This window comes from Lontra canadensis, unplaced genomic scaffold, assembly GCF_010015895.1.
Source record: "Lontra canadensis isolate GAN:19392208 unplaced genomic scaffold, GSC_riverotter_1.0 scaffold13, whole genome shotgun sequence".
NCBI lineage: Eukaryota > Metazoa > Chordata > Mammalia > Carnivora > Mustelidae > Lontra > Lontra canadensis.
Genome location: NW_022631007.1, coordinates 29,490,951 through 29,506,203, shown reverse-complemented (window position 1 = coordinate 29,506,203; position 15,253 = coordinate 29,490,951). Strand labels below are relative to the sequence as shown.

The window sequence follows — 15,253 nt, the reverse complement described above, 5'->3', positions numbered from 1 at the left end:
TATTAATAGAATCTGGTTGACTTCCGATTTAGGATGACATCTGGACTAGCTGTTTGTGTCTCAGACTCTAAATTAAATGCCTCATAAAAAATCAGAAAAATATGAGAACTCATAATAGCACTGAAAGAAAGAATTGATGACCAGATCCAGCACGTATGGTTGAGCAGACTTTGCCATATACCATGCACCTGGCTGACATGGCTAGTCACTTGCCAAGCTTTGCTCTCTTGGGCTTGAGTCTTTCCCAAAGGACACCTTTTTCTGAGTAAGAAAACAAACAAACAAACAAACAAACAAACAAAAAACAACTAACATCAAAAGAATAGCTGTAAGTCTACCCACAGGTGTCCTAGTGACAAAATTTGGCAGGATTTCCAGTCATTTCCAAGAACTGTGGAGCTGAAATGGACATAACCTTTGTTGCTTGAGAATGAGGAAATCTGCTGGCCTAAACAACAGTGGTAAAATGATCTGCCTCTTGGCACCTGCTAGTGAATTGGGTAGAAACCCCACTACTATGTGTGACCCACACATAGTATTTGACCTCTCTTTGCCTCAGTGTGCCCATGAGTACTTCTCTTTATTATTATCTTTGGAGCTATGATTTGGAGTATACTAACACAAGCCCAATGGAAGTGGATAAATGTGATGCTTTATGTGAAGCCAATAATGAAAGCGATGAGCAAACCCAGAGCTCTGTGTTTGACTATCCCTGAGACTTTGATTTTTCATATAGAGTTCCTAACAAGGAAAAGACCAATGATTGCTTCTGATTAACCAAGAATCCTCCTCTTCATACTAAAATAACTAGGCAATAATGGTAAGGGATCTCACCTCAGGTCAATACCTATAGTGAAAAATTAATAGATGTCAGGTTGAGGCCAAAAAAGTCCCTGTGACCTGTGCATGTCTACCTGTCTCTCAGCTTCATATCTGTGCTGAGGAACTAAGAGAAAGCAGGCAGATATGAACCAAGGAAAATCCATACATCTGGTTAGTAAGGGCCACAGAATGATTGGAATGAGAGAATAGAAGACAAAGCATCCCTTTGAAAAGATTATGCTGCATAAAGGAAGAAAAAAAAAGAGTTTTCAAAATGCAGAGAAAACGAACACTTTGGAAAATGGCTTACCAGAAGTGTAAGTAAATGGGAAAAATGTGCTTTGCATTTTCTGTGAAAAAAAGAGATGTCATATTAGACAAAATATTACACTAAGGAAAAGATGGACCTAGTTAAGAGACAGGGAGAAATAAAAACAAAGTTGGATAAGTTAAGACTGTAAGGACATAAAACACACAATGGCAAAATTAAAATAATTATTTGGTCATAATCAAGGATGGAATCAATACTGCAGAATATTAAATCAATGATTAGAGTAAAAGCCTGAAAAACTCTCTCAAATGTCAATGGAAAGGACAAACAGAAGAAAACCATGAAATGGGACAGGGGAAAGAAAGTGCTCTAACATATTCCTGAAGAAGAGAGAGAGTAAATAGAATAGAAATAGCAACCAAAGATATATCAGAAGATATATCCAAAGCAATTGGAGATGCAAAGGACTTAATAAGTTTTGAAATGTAGTAATGAAAAGAGACAAAACACTCTGACATATCCTGATAAAAATTTTGATATGAAAGTATTTATCAATTATTTATATATTCAGCAAATATTTTGTGAGTGCTTGCTATATGCTAAAAGTTAGAGATACAAAGATGACCAAAACACAGTCCTACTTTAAAAGAATTTAGTTTCTGTGGTGGGTAACATATGTAGAAAAAGAAGGCAATTGCTGCACAATGGTTATTAAGTATTATAATAAGGGTTAGAATAGGGTACTTTGAAAACACACTGGAGTCCAGGCTTGAGAGGGTAAGGGAAGTTTTCCTATATCTAAGGTATGGAAAGAATTCAGTAAGAATACAGGCAGAAAAAAAAAAAAAAAGAAGAATAATACAGGTAGAAAAGAATAAATTATTTGCAAAGAAAGAAAAATAGACTATTTTCAATATTAAACTTCAGAGGCTGATTAGAATAACATCTACAGTTGTGTGGGTAAGTTTTAACTGACAAAGTCTATAGCCACCCAAGTTATCATTCACATAGGAAATGAAAAAGATATTCTTTGATACGTCAAGGTTCAGAAATATACTACCCATTTCCTGAAATAGTTGAAGATACACTTTAGATAGTCAAGAAGGGAATTACATTTTTTAAAAAAGGAAAGGTAAAATTCAAGATAAAAGAAATATTTGTAAATATTAGAAATAACTACTGGATTAAGTGAAAATTTGCAGCAAATATAATGAGGCTATTAAAAGTAATTTTGAAGATATAGGGTACAAGTATAAATAAATAATTTAATAAAATGTATTCTAAAATACCTTTTTATAGCAACAACAACTCAAGTGGGTGGAAGAGAGGTGGCAGGGAGTGAAAAGTTCTAATTTACCATTTTTCTTATCTTCTTCTTATAGAAATAAGCCAATGATAGATAGGATGTCATTCTACGATAATTGAACATATATTATTTTAGGGTTCTTTTTTTAATATGAAGGTAAGTAGCTATACATAGAATTCAGAACTGTGTGTTTATTTTCACATTAATAGAGGAAGAAAGAAAAAAAATTGCCCCATAGAACAAAGATATAAAACTCTTACATTCTGACATTTAATCAGTCACCCAATAAGGTAACTCACATGAGTTCTCCTCTGCAACATTTCTTGCATGCATATACTTTCTGTCTTCGTTGTTACATGCTGTCCTCATTTCCATTCTCTGTCCTTACTGCCAACCCCTTGTTCAAGGCACCATCAATCCTTATGTACCATACTAGCCTCCTAATGGTTCTTCTCATTCTTCATTTTCTCTCCTGACGATTTCTAAATGTTATACTCAATGAACTCCAATAAGATTAACTCAGAGAGACCTATACTGAAGCACATTATAATTAAACTGTTGAGAGCCGCAGATGAAAGAATCTTGAAAGTACTGAGAGCAAAGTGACTCATTATGCATAAGGGATCCTCAGTGAGATTAACATCCAATTTCACTTTGAAATCATTGAGTCTAGGAGGCAGTGGGATGACAAATTTAAAGTGCTAAAAAAAAATATGTCAACCAAGAATTCTCTATCTGGCAAAATTATTCTTCAAAAATGAAGGAAAAATTAAGATGCTCTGAGATCATAAAAAACTGAGGGAGTTCAGTGTTAGTAGATTTACTTATTCTATGAGAAATGATAAAGGGAATCCTTTAGGCTCAGATAAAAGGCTACTAGACAATAATTCAAAGCATTACAAAGAAAAAATTTGACATTGACAGTTACATTGATGGACATGAAAACAAAAATAATTGTATTTTTGGTTTGTAATTCCTCTTTTATTTCCTATGATTTAAAAGACAAATGCTTTAAAAATTATAAATCTATATTAACGGGTACATAATGTATAAAGTCTGTGATTACAACAACATAAGGGAGGAACTAAGCTGTATAGGAGTAAAGCTTTTGTATATTATTGAAGCTATGTTGGTATTAATTAAAATTTAATAGTTATAAATTTAAGTTCCTATTTATAATCCCCACAGTAAGCACTAAGACACCATCTTAAAAAAATATATATATATGTATATATATATATATATATATATACACATATATAAAATAAGATGAGAAGGGAATGAGCACTAAGACACCATCTTTAAAAAAAGTATACATATATATAAAATAAAATGATAAGGGAATAAAAGGGTACAAAGCAAAGGATCAATTAAACACAGAAGAAGGCACTAATGTGAGAAGTGAGGAACAGAAAAATGGTATAAGGCATACAGAAATCAAATAGCAAAATGGCAGAAGTAAGTCCTTCCTTATCAGTAATTTCTTGAAATATAAATGAATTAACCTCTCTAATCAAAAGGCAAAACTTAGCAGAATGGATAATATAATATGATCAAACTATATGCTTACTACAAGATACTTACTTTAGATCCAAAGACCCAACTAATTTGAAAGTAAAATGATGGAAAAAAGATTTTCCATGCAGATAGTAACCAAAAGAAACATGTGGCAGTTATATATATATATTTTTAAAGATTTTATTTATTTATTTGACAGACATATCACAAGTAGGCAGAGAGGCAGGCAGAGAGAGGAAGGGAAGCAGGCTCCCTGCTGAGCAGAGTGCCTGATGTGGGGCTTGATCCCAAGACCCTGGGATCATGACCTGAGCCAAAGGCAGAGGCTTTAACCCACTGAGCCACCCAGGCACCCCCATGGCAGTTATATTAACACAAAATACCTTTCAAGTCAAAAACTGCTACAAGAGACAAAGAAGGACATTATATATTGATGAAAGGGTCACTTATCAAAAAGATCTAACAATTATACACATTTACACATCAAACAATAGATCCCCCAAATATATGAAACAAATATTGATAGAATTGAAGGGAGAAATAGTACTACGATAACAGTTGGAGAATTTACTACACCACTTTTAATAACGGGTAGAAAACTAGAAAATCAAGAAAGAGAGAGGACTTGAATGATGTTATAAATCAACAAGCTCCTAGAGACATATATAGACCATTCTACCCAACAAGAGCAGAATATACATTCTTCTCAAGTAGATATGGAAACTTCTCTGGGATAAACAAATGGTAAGCCACAAAAAAAGACTCAATATATTTAAAAAGACTGAAGTCATACAAAGTATCTTTCCCAACCAAAATGAAATGAAGCTAGACAGCAATAACAGAAGGAAAACTAGAAAATTCAAATATGTGCAAATTAAGCAACACATTCTTAAACAACTGATCAAAAGAGGAAATCACAAAGGAAATTAGATTTACTTAGAGATTAATGAAAACAAAATTGTACCATACCAAACCTTATGAGATGACTGAAAGCAGCACTTAGAAAGAAATTAATAGTAGTTAACATCTACATTAGAAAAGGAGAGAGCTCTGAAATCAATAACCCAATTTACCCTTCAAGGATCAGAAAAAGAAGAGCAAGCTAAACCCAAAGCTAATAGAAGGAAGGAAATAATAAAGATTAGAGCAGAGATAAATGAAATAGACCAACCACCCCCTCCAAAACAAAAACACCCAACCCAATAGAATCAATGAAGTCTAACTTGGTTTTTTGAGAAGATGTGTAAATTTGACAAAACTTTTCTAGACTTAGAAGAAAAAAGGAAAGAGAATAATAAATAACTAAAACCAGAAATGCAAGTGGGGACATTGCCATCAGCCAAATAGAAATAACATGGATTATAAGAGACTACTATGAATCACAGACCAACACATAAGATGATCTAGTTGAGATATAGAAATTCCTAGAAACACACAATGAAAACTAAATCAGAAGAAACAGAAAATCTGAACAGTCTTAAAACAAATTAAGAGATTGAATCGATAATCAGAAACTTCCCAACAAAGTCCGGAACCAGATGGCTTCACTGGAGAATTCTAACAAACACTTAAAAAAGAATTAGCACCAATCCTTCTCAAACTCAGAAAAACAGAGGGGGAGGGAATACTCCTAACTCATTTTATGAAGCCAGCATTACTGTGATATCAAAGCCAGATAAAAACAACAGAAAAAAGAAAACTAAAAACTAATGATGTTCTTTATGAATAAAAATTTAAAATTCCCAAAATGTTAGCAAACAGAGTCCAATAGCATATTAAATAGATTATGCATCATGACCAAGTGTGATTTATCCCTGGACTGCAAGGGTGGTTAAAGAAGAAAAAAATTATTCAGTGCAATACACCACATTATGGAATAAATGAAAAACACCCCACATGATGATCTCCATTGATGCAGAAAAGGCATTTTACAAAATCCAACACCATTTCATGAATATTAAAAAAAAAAAAAAAAAGATTAGCAACCTGGACTAGAAGGGAAATTCCTCAACATGAAAAAGAGTATTTATGAAAAACCTCCAGTTAACATTGTACTCAACAGTGTAGGACTGGAACATTACCAACTAATTTCAGGAACAGACAAGGATGCATCCTTTCACCACTACTATGCAACACTGTCCTGAAAGTTTTAGCCAGAGTTATTAAACAAGAAAAAGAAATACAAAGCATATAAATTAGAGAGAAATAAAAATAAGGGGGCCTGAGTGCATCAGACTCCCGGTTTCAGCTCTGGTTGTGATCTTAGTGTCCTGAGATGGAGCCCTGTATGGGGTTCCACACTCAGCACAGAATCTGCTTGAATTCTCTCTCCCTCTCCCTTTGCCTCTTCCCTCTATGTTCATTCTTTCTCTCTCTTTCAAGTAAATAAATAAGTAAATATTTAAAAAAGAAGAAGAAGAAAGAAACAATAAAAATAAAAATAAAAAAATATTTCTCTCTCTCTCTCTTTTTTTAAGATTTTGTTTTTAAGTCATCTCTACACCCAACATGGGTCCCAAACTCACAATTCCAAGTTGCATGCAAGCTCCACCGACTGAGCCAGCCAGGCATGCCAGGAGTAAAAATATTTCTATTTGCTGATGAAATTATCTTATGTATAGAAAGTCCCAAAGAATCCACAAGAAAGCTAGTAGGGCTAGTAAATGAGTTTAGCAACAGTGCAGGATACAAGAGCAATGCTCAAAAATCAGTTGTTTCCATACATCATCAATGAACAATCCAAAAAGGAAATTAAGAAAATAATTCCATTTATAATAGCATCCCCAAAATAAGATATCTAGGAATAAATATAACCAAAGAGGTAAAACACTCATATATTGAAAACTACAAAACATTGCTGAAAGAAATGAAGATCTAAATAAATGGGACGACATTCCCATGGATTAAAAGAAGTTATATTGTTAAGATGACAATGCTTCTCAAAATGATTTATGGATTTAATGTAATCTATATCAAAATTCCAATGGCCTTTTTTGTGTCAGAAATGTAAAAGCTGATCCTTAAATTCAGATGGAACTACAAGGGGCCTTGAATAGCCAAGAGAATACTGAAAAAGAAAAATAAAGTTGGAGGACTCATACTTTCCAATTTAAAAACTTACTACAAAGCTCCAGTAACTAAAACAGTGTCGTATCAGTCTAAGGATAGATATATGATCAATGGACTACAAATGAGAGTGAAGAATAAACCCATACGTATTTGATGAATTGATATTTGATATGGACACCAAGACTATTCAATGGAGAAAGAGTAGCCTCTTTAACAAATGATATTAGGACAACTCACAGTCATAATCAAAAGAATGAGTTGGACCCCTTTCCTCACACTATTTACAAAAATTAACTAAAAATGGATCTAAATTTAACAAGTAAAACTATAAAACTTTTAGATAAAAACATAGTGGTAAATCATTATGACCTTGAAGTTGGCACTAGATTCTTAGATATGATACCAAACTCATGAACAAGAAAAGAAAAAATAAATGTGACTTCATAAAAAATTAATAGAAAAATTGGGCATTGAAAGGTCCTATCAAAGACATTATTAAAAGACAATCTACAGAATGGGAGAGAATATTTACAAGTCACATATTTGATGAAACTCTAAGAATCCAGAATACATAAGGAACACTTAAAGCTCAACAGCAAAATGACAAACAACCCAATTTAAAAATGGCTAAAGGACTTACAGACATTTCTCCAGGGAGACTATACTCATAGCCAGCAGGCACATGAAAGATTCTCCATATCATTAGTCATCAGGGAAATGTAAATCAAAACCACAATGAAATACCACTTCGCCTGCACTAAGATAGCAATAATAATAATAACAAAAACAAAGGAAAATAACAAGAGTTGGCAAGAATGTGGAGAAATCAGAGCTCTCATACATTTCTGGTGGGCATTTTAAAATGGCTTGACAACTGTGGAAAACTATTTGGTTCTTCCTTAAAAAGTCAAACAGAACAACCCACTATTCTACCACTTGGCATATTCCTAAGAATTGAAAACAGGTACTCAAACAAATACATATAAATACATGGTCATAGCAAAACTATTTACAATATCCATAAAGTAAAAATAGCCCAACTACCCTACCCAACAATCGATGAATGGATAAACAAATTGTGGCATATACATACAATAGAATATTGCTTGGCCATAAAAGGAATAAAGTACGGATATATCCTACAACATGGATGAATCTTGAAAACATTACGTTAAGTGAAAGAAGCCAATCAGAAAAAGACACATATTATATGATTTCATTTATGTGAAACACCAAGAACAGACATATCAATAAAGACAGAGGACAGATTGGCAGTTGCCAGGCATTGAGGGGAACAAGAAATGCAGAGCACCTGCTTAACTAATTCTAATAAAGGATTTCCTTTTGGGGTAATAACAGTGTTTTGACACTTGATAGAGGTGTTGGTTGCAAGACCCTGTGAATGCAATAAATGCTACCAAATTATTTAATTTACCATGTTTAATTTTATGTTATGTGAATTTTACCTCAATTTTTTAAAATAGGAAAGAAATATGAAAATTTGAATAAACTATAGACTGAGTTAATAAAAACATATCAATACTTGTTCCTTAATTGTAACACATACACATGTACATCCTAATGTAAAATGTTAATAATAGGGGAAATTATGTGATGAGACAAGGCAGGGTGATAATATGGAAACTCTGTTGTGTTGGCGCAATTTTTCCCTAAATCTAAAACTGTTCGAAACAAACAAAGGCCATTAACTGAAAACAACTGGGTTGTCCTAAATAGCTCTTGGATCAAAGAGGAAATAAAGCTACAATTAAAAACAAAATAACAATGATGTGAAAGTGACCTATCAAAAGTTGTAAGACATAGTTAAAATGGTGCTCAGAAAATTCTTAGCTTTAAATACTTTCATTAAGAACAGGAAATAGTAAAAATAAATGAACTAAGCATTTAACTCAAAAACTGAAAAGAGAAAAACTAAAATATTGTAGTCTAATAAGAGACATTAAGAAAATAAAGAGGGGTGTCTGGGTGGCTCAGTTGGTTAAGCTTCCAACTCTTCATTTTGGCTCAAGCCATGATCTCAGGGTCCAGAGATCAAGCCCCACAACAGGCTCCCTGCTCAGTGGGGAGTCTGCTTGAGATTCTCTCTCCCTTTCCTTTAGCCCCCTCCCCCCTTAAATAGATGAATCTCAAAAGAGAAAATACAGGTAAGATAAAAGCAAAAACTACTAAAAAAAAGACCTGATCATAAAATGATAAATCCAAGAGATAAATTCTCTGACATGTTCAATCAGGAAAAAAAAAAAGAGAGAGAGAGAAAACATTAATGAACAAAATTATTGGTGAAAAAGTTTATCCACATAGTTATGGAGATGATAAAAAAAAGTACAAGAGAATGCTGTGTTTGCTAATACCTTTGAAAAATTTGATGAAAAAGATCATTTATAAACCACCTTAACTGGGTGGAAAAAACAGCATTAAACCCAACTAGATCAATAACAATAGAAAATATTGGAAAGCTTTTAAAGAATTACTTCCAAAAGTGGGTGCCAAGGACAAACAGTGTGAAGATTTGCTCTTTAAACATTTCAAGGAGCAGATAACTCTCATTAAACTTTTTAGAACATGGAAAACTTTGGTGTTTTTAATCAAAAAATAAAAATACAAAGTAATTTCACTTGTGAAAATGAAAGCAAAAGATCTCAACAATTTACAGATTTCTTTTAACATACATTTTCTTAATATAAATTGGTGTAAGATGAATTAATTTGGACACACATTTTGCATACTGCTGTTGGTTATAACACAATTGTGGCTTGCAACTAGCACAATTATCATAGGGGGAAAGCTTTTTTTGCACAAAGCATAGGAACAGCTGCTTTGTTTGAGTATCTGGTTGCTCTGCCTGGATAGTGTTCCTTGGCTATGCCACATTATTTTCATTCTTTTCTGCTAATTTGAGTTGTGAACTGAATTGTGAAGCCAAAATAATAGAGAAGAGACATCTAAGCATGTGGATTAAAGAGAGAATGAGGAAATGTGTAGGTTTGGTTTGGTTCATTTTGATCAACCGATTTATTATTTTAACTAGAGCAATAACTAAATATATTTTATAATTATAAACCTACCTTTATTATGGAGGCATGATTTTTGATAACATTGAATTTTTTTTTAAAGATTTTATTCATTTATTCGACAGAGAGAGAAATCACAAGTAGGCAGAGAGGCAGGCAGAGAGAGAGGGAGAAGCAGGCTCCCCGCTGAGCAGAGAGCCTGATGCGGGCCTTGATACCAGGACCCTGAGATCATGACCTGAGCTGAGGACAGAGACTTAACCAACTGAGCCACTGAGGCACCCCCTATAACACTGAATTTTTAAATAAGGCAATTACTGCATTGTGTAATAGCAGAGAACTATATTCCTTAAAGTACAAAAACCTTACAGTTATCTCTAATAACACCAAAAAGACATTGAATATAGGTTAACATGAAGTCTTGATATACCTTTCATAAAACAGTATGAGAAGTAGATTTTGTAGTTATTTGTATTTTATGATAAATATGTTTATCTCAAACCAACAGCCATCATCATTCTTAATGTTAACCACTAGGGAAATTCCCACTGAGATCAGAACAAGACAAAGTTAACTTCTATCTCCTCTGTTATTAAACACTGTTTTAGGAGTTTTGGTGAGAAGAAAAAAAAGAGGAGAAAAATTATATTTTTCTTAACTAGGCATCACATGTGAATTACCTAAAGTAATTTGGAACAAATAGAGGATCAGCATAATAGCTGGATACAAGATAAAAATATGAAATAAAGAACTTTTCTAAATGCTAGCAGTAATTGGTTAGAAAATACAGTGGAAAGAACGTCCCTATCCAAAAAAACATCCCCAGCCCTATACACAAAGAAGATAAAATATATTGAGGTATATTTTATAATAAATATAAATAAAATACATTGAAATATATTTTATAATAAATGAATGACTTATCGTATTTCCCGGGGCTTTAATACATGGAGAGAAAAAAAATATGTGCAGATAGGAAGGTTCTTTACTGTAAGGATGATCATTTCCCTCTAATTAGTGTGTAAGTTCCATGGAATTCCAACTAGAACTTTCTGGGCAGAATTTAACAAATTGATTTAAAATTTTCCACTTGGCCATCTCTTTCATTGTCACAAGTGTTCAAAAGAAATAAACACTTCTTTATGTGTTTATGTGTGCTTTGGGGCCCAAAGTAGCTGCTTGGAGGAACCTCCATCATGTTGGACCTCATCTACAGCCCCATGTCCCCTGCTGCATGGAAGTAGACAAACGTGTGCACCTGTGCATGGGCGGACGTGCATCCTGGAAGGAATGAGGGGAATGGGGTGGGAGAGTGAGGAAAGAGAGATCTTGGAATGGCTTCTAAGCTTCTATGAATGACTTTGCTGGTCTGTGACCTTGGCCAAGTCATCTTCCTTTTTTCCCCATCACTCTGCACTTCGGCAAAGACATCTCAAAATGTTATTTCAATATTGTACGACGGCAGAGCAGCAGTAACAGAGAGTCAGAAAAAAAAAAAAAAAGAAGCAATATGAACTCAAGTTTGAGCCCTGGCTTTGCCACTTACTAGCTGGAAGACCCTGTTACTGTTTTTCTCCCACAGACATTCAATAAACAGCAGCTATTGGTGTTGATAATGATTTTCGCTGTTTAGTTGTTTCAACTATCAACTTTCCTTAGGACTATTTTTTTTAAAGATTTTATTTATTTATTTGACAGAGAAAGAGAGACGCACACACAGTGAGAGAGAGAACACAAGCAGGAGGAGTGGGAGAGGGAGAAGCAGGCTCCCTGCTGAGTAGGGAACCACATCCTAGGACCCTGGGATCATGACTTGAGCTGAAGGCAGAGACTTGACGACTGAGCCACCCCTCTTAGGATTATTCTTGAGAAAATACTACATAATTTTTAGCATTCATTCTTTTTAAAAAGATTTTATTTATTCATTTGACAGACAAGAGATCACAAGTGGGCAGAGAAGCAGTCAGAGAGAGGAGGAAGCAGGCTCCCTGCTGAGCAGAGAGCCCAATGTGGGGATCTATCCCAGGACCCTGGGATCATGATCTGAGCCGAAAGCAGAGGCTTTAACCCACTGAGCCACCCAGGAACCCCAGCATTCATTTTTGATTGTGAAAATAAAGGCCAATTTGTGCGAATAAGACTGGATTACTATAATGGCCAAAGTTTAAATGTTCTAAGATAGAAAACGCAATGTTGTCTGTAAGGTTAATATTTTACTGTAAAAAATATTCATTTACGTGTGTTTCTTAGGAGATGAAAAAATACTAACCTTGAGTTAATTTTTGAAGGGACACACTGGATCAGGCCAGAATTGATCTTTAAAAATTTAGTTCCCCCAAAGTATAAATATATATAGTATTAGTTTACTGTTCAACCTAGTAAGCTACATACAACTTAATTATGCCAAATACATATCTTTTTAAGTCTTACATTATGTTATAAAAACCACTTATTGGAGAAGGCTCATATATTCCAGATATAAACTTAAAAAATTATTTCAAGTAGAGACATAAATTTGATCTTAAAAGTTGGGAAGAATGTAAAAAGATCACAGTATTTAAAAATTTTCTTTAGTCTTGGTTAGGGACTCCACCTTTTAAGGGCCAAATTTCCAATTATGACAATGAATACAAAGACATTATCGAATCATGTCATAAATTACTCACTTTGTAGAAGCAAGAGTAGAACAAATCTGCAACACTTCAATCTAAGACATGACCGCCACCTTGCTAGGTTGAGAATTAAATTGGTAGGAACAACTAAAACTTTGGTTACCTCTTCTCCAGGTTATCAGTCTTCCTTCACAGACTAGTGCTCTTGAAAGAAGTGGTCAGTTACGAAGTCTGGAAGCTTTATCTGCAGGCTCTAGCAATGTTGCCCAAACCGTCCTGAGCTCTCCCTTGTGTTGCACTGGGAACTTCCACTGAGAAATCCCCTAAATTGAAGACTTCCTTATTTGTAGCTCTCAACAGCCAATCGTGGCAAGATATTGAAATGAAGCAAAGACTACCAGAAAATGTTCTGTAAACCACCCGTGCCTGTAGCTCTGACTTCCTTTTGAATCAAAGATTCTTTTCGTGAAGAGTTAAGGCATCAGAAATTGTAAACACAAAAATATTTTTGGATTAAGCACATTTTCATGTAAGAAAATGTTAAAGTCTGTTTGGAAAATTTCTTTTTTTAGCTTTAAAGAAGGCATTTTTTTTTTTTTTTTAAACCTGAGCAGTATATTTATAAACAGTAGGCAAAGACTAGATTTGAGTGTGGTTGCCTTTGCTTTAAGGCCTACAGAGGTCACTAGGAAGAAGCCTAGTAATGATGAAGCCTGTACTGGATTCCAGAGCATGGTCTCGGAGACTAAGAAGAAAAATGAAGCCAGAAAGGCTCCTAAGACAGCTTTGTCCTTGGAAACTAAGGTGCCCTGTTCGTGTGGCTGAGGGCATGTGTGTTCCAGCACACAAGGGAAATGTTTCACAAATGCATCCATTCTTCTCAGGCTACTTGGAGCAAAACATCAAGTTTTACATGCAAATGGAAGGCAGCATATGCACAGCAGACACTTTTCTTTGTTATAAAATTTTAGAGCTGGAAATGTCCTGAGACCCCATTTGTTCCATTTCCTTTTTATTACAGATGAGGAAACAGGAGAGGGTAGACGTTCAAAGTCATAAAGTTGGAGGCAGCTGAGTCTTTTGAATCCAAGTGCATTTCTTTTTCTTTTCTTTTCTTTTTTTTTTTTTACTGTACCACACTCTTAGCACACCAAGTTGCTGAACAGGAAAATGACTGTAACAACAACAACAACAACAAAAGATGGAGGGAGAGTCTGTTCAATTCCTGTGTTTTACAGATGAGGACTTTGAGACTTTACCCGAAGTTCCACTGTTAGAAGGACTAGAATTTCAAGCTTCTGATTCTCAGTCTGGTTTTCTACTTTCACGTACCGCTCTCTCTTAAATTAGATGTTAAGTAAGCCTGAGATATTTCTACTCATGATGAAATTGTTCTGTGAGAAGGAAATACGTTTAGGGCATCTAAAATGATGAATAAGCATGTAATGAAAAACATTCCATTTACTCATCTAACATAGAGTGAAGTATTAATTTCTTTCAGCACTTGTGTTTTACAACTATCTTACTGAGAGCAAACTTTAAACTTTCTTGTATGCAATGGATAAGTAAAACCTATCTAATACTGTAAATATAGCAAAATAAAACAAAAAGCGGAAGGAAAATTTTCTTCTCCAGAATTTATATTTTGGGGGCACCTGGGTGTCTCAGTCGTTAAGTGTCTACCTTCAGCCCAGGTCACTATCCCAGGATCCTGGGATTGAGCCCCACATCTGACTCCCTCCTCGGCCGGAAGCCTACTTCTCCCTCTCCCACTCCCTCTGCTTGTGCTCCCTCTCTTTCTGTCAAATAAAAAGAACAAAATCTTTAAAATTTTTTTTAAATTTAATTTAATTTTAAAATTAAAAAAAAGAATTTATATTTTTGCATGAGTGGAATTTTATAAACACAGCTTTTTTTTTTTTTTTTTTTTTTTTTTTTTTTTAAAGCAGTGTGTTGGCTTAACTGGGGAATGCCCCTTCGGTCTCTCCATTCTATGCCCTTTCCCTCTTCTATTTGCTTTGGCATGTGCGTTTGGCTGATGACCAAGCTCCAGCAGAACTGGCTATTCCTGGGAATTTGGTCTCAACCTGGTAGGGTGCTGGTTGCAGGAGGGTCTTGAGGCAAGATGGAGAAGCTGTAGTTAGAGATGCTTTTTGAGGGAATTCTGTCCGAGTGCATGGAATTTAAAACCTGTGTCATGGAGCAGTTCTGGCTTTAGACAAAACATGTGAGACAGATGGAAGTTTTTATCTTTGTTGTCTCTGGCAGTTCCTTTTCCTATTCCCTCCCCCTCCTTTTTTCCTCTCAGAGTCATAAACCACGTGACCAGGCAGATTGAAATACGGTGATTACTGTGGGGGAGGAAGGAGCAAAATGGCACCAAGCCAGGATGGCAAAGGTTAGGGTACAATGACCAAGGCAGGAGGAGATGGGAGGGTGATCCAAATCCAAACTAGAGAATGAGAGGCAAAAGTCAGGTTCCCATTTAGGCAGAGGTGAATGGCCAAGGAGTTCCTAATCAAGTAAGGAAGCTATCACCACCTTGGGACAGCAGGGTTCTTATGGGCAGATCCCCAAGGCCCCCCTAAGAAGAATCCCAGGAAAGCAGAGTCTCCTCTGGGGA

The 15,253-nt window shown here is 34.9% G+C and overlaps 1 protein-coding gene across 1 annotated transcript in view; it reads right to left on the bottom strand.

Moving 5' to 3' along the window:
* TANK (TRAF family member associated NFKB activator) overlaps window positions 1-12,937 on the bottom strand; it is an 89,262-nt gene extending 76,325 nt beyond the window's left edge. Inside the window, exon 1 of the mRNA XM_032857944.1 lies at window positions 12,794-12,937. The gene's annotated coding sequence lies outside the window, so the exon portion shown is untranslated. The remainder of the gene's footprint in view (window positions 1-12,793) is intronic.
* Between the last annotated feature and the right edge of the window lie 2,316 nt (window positions 12,938-15,253).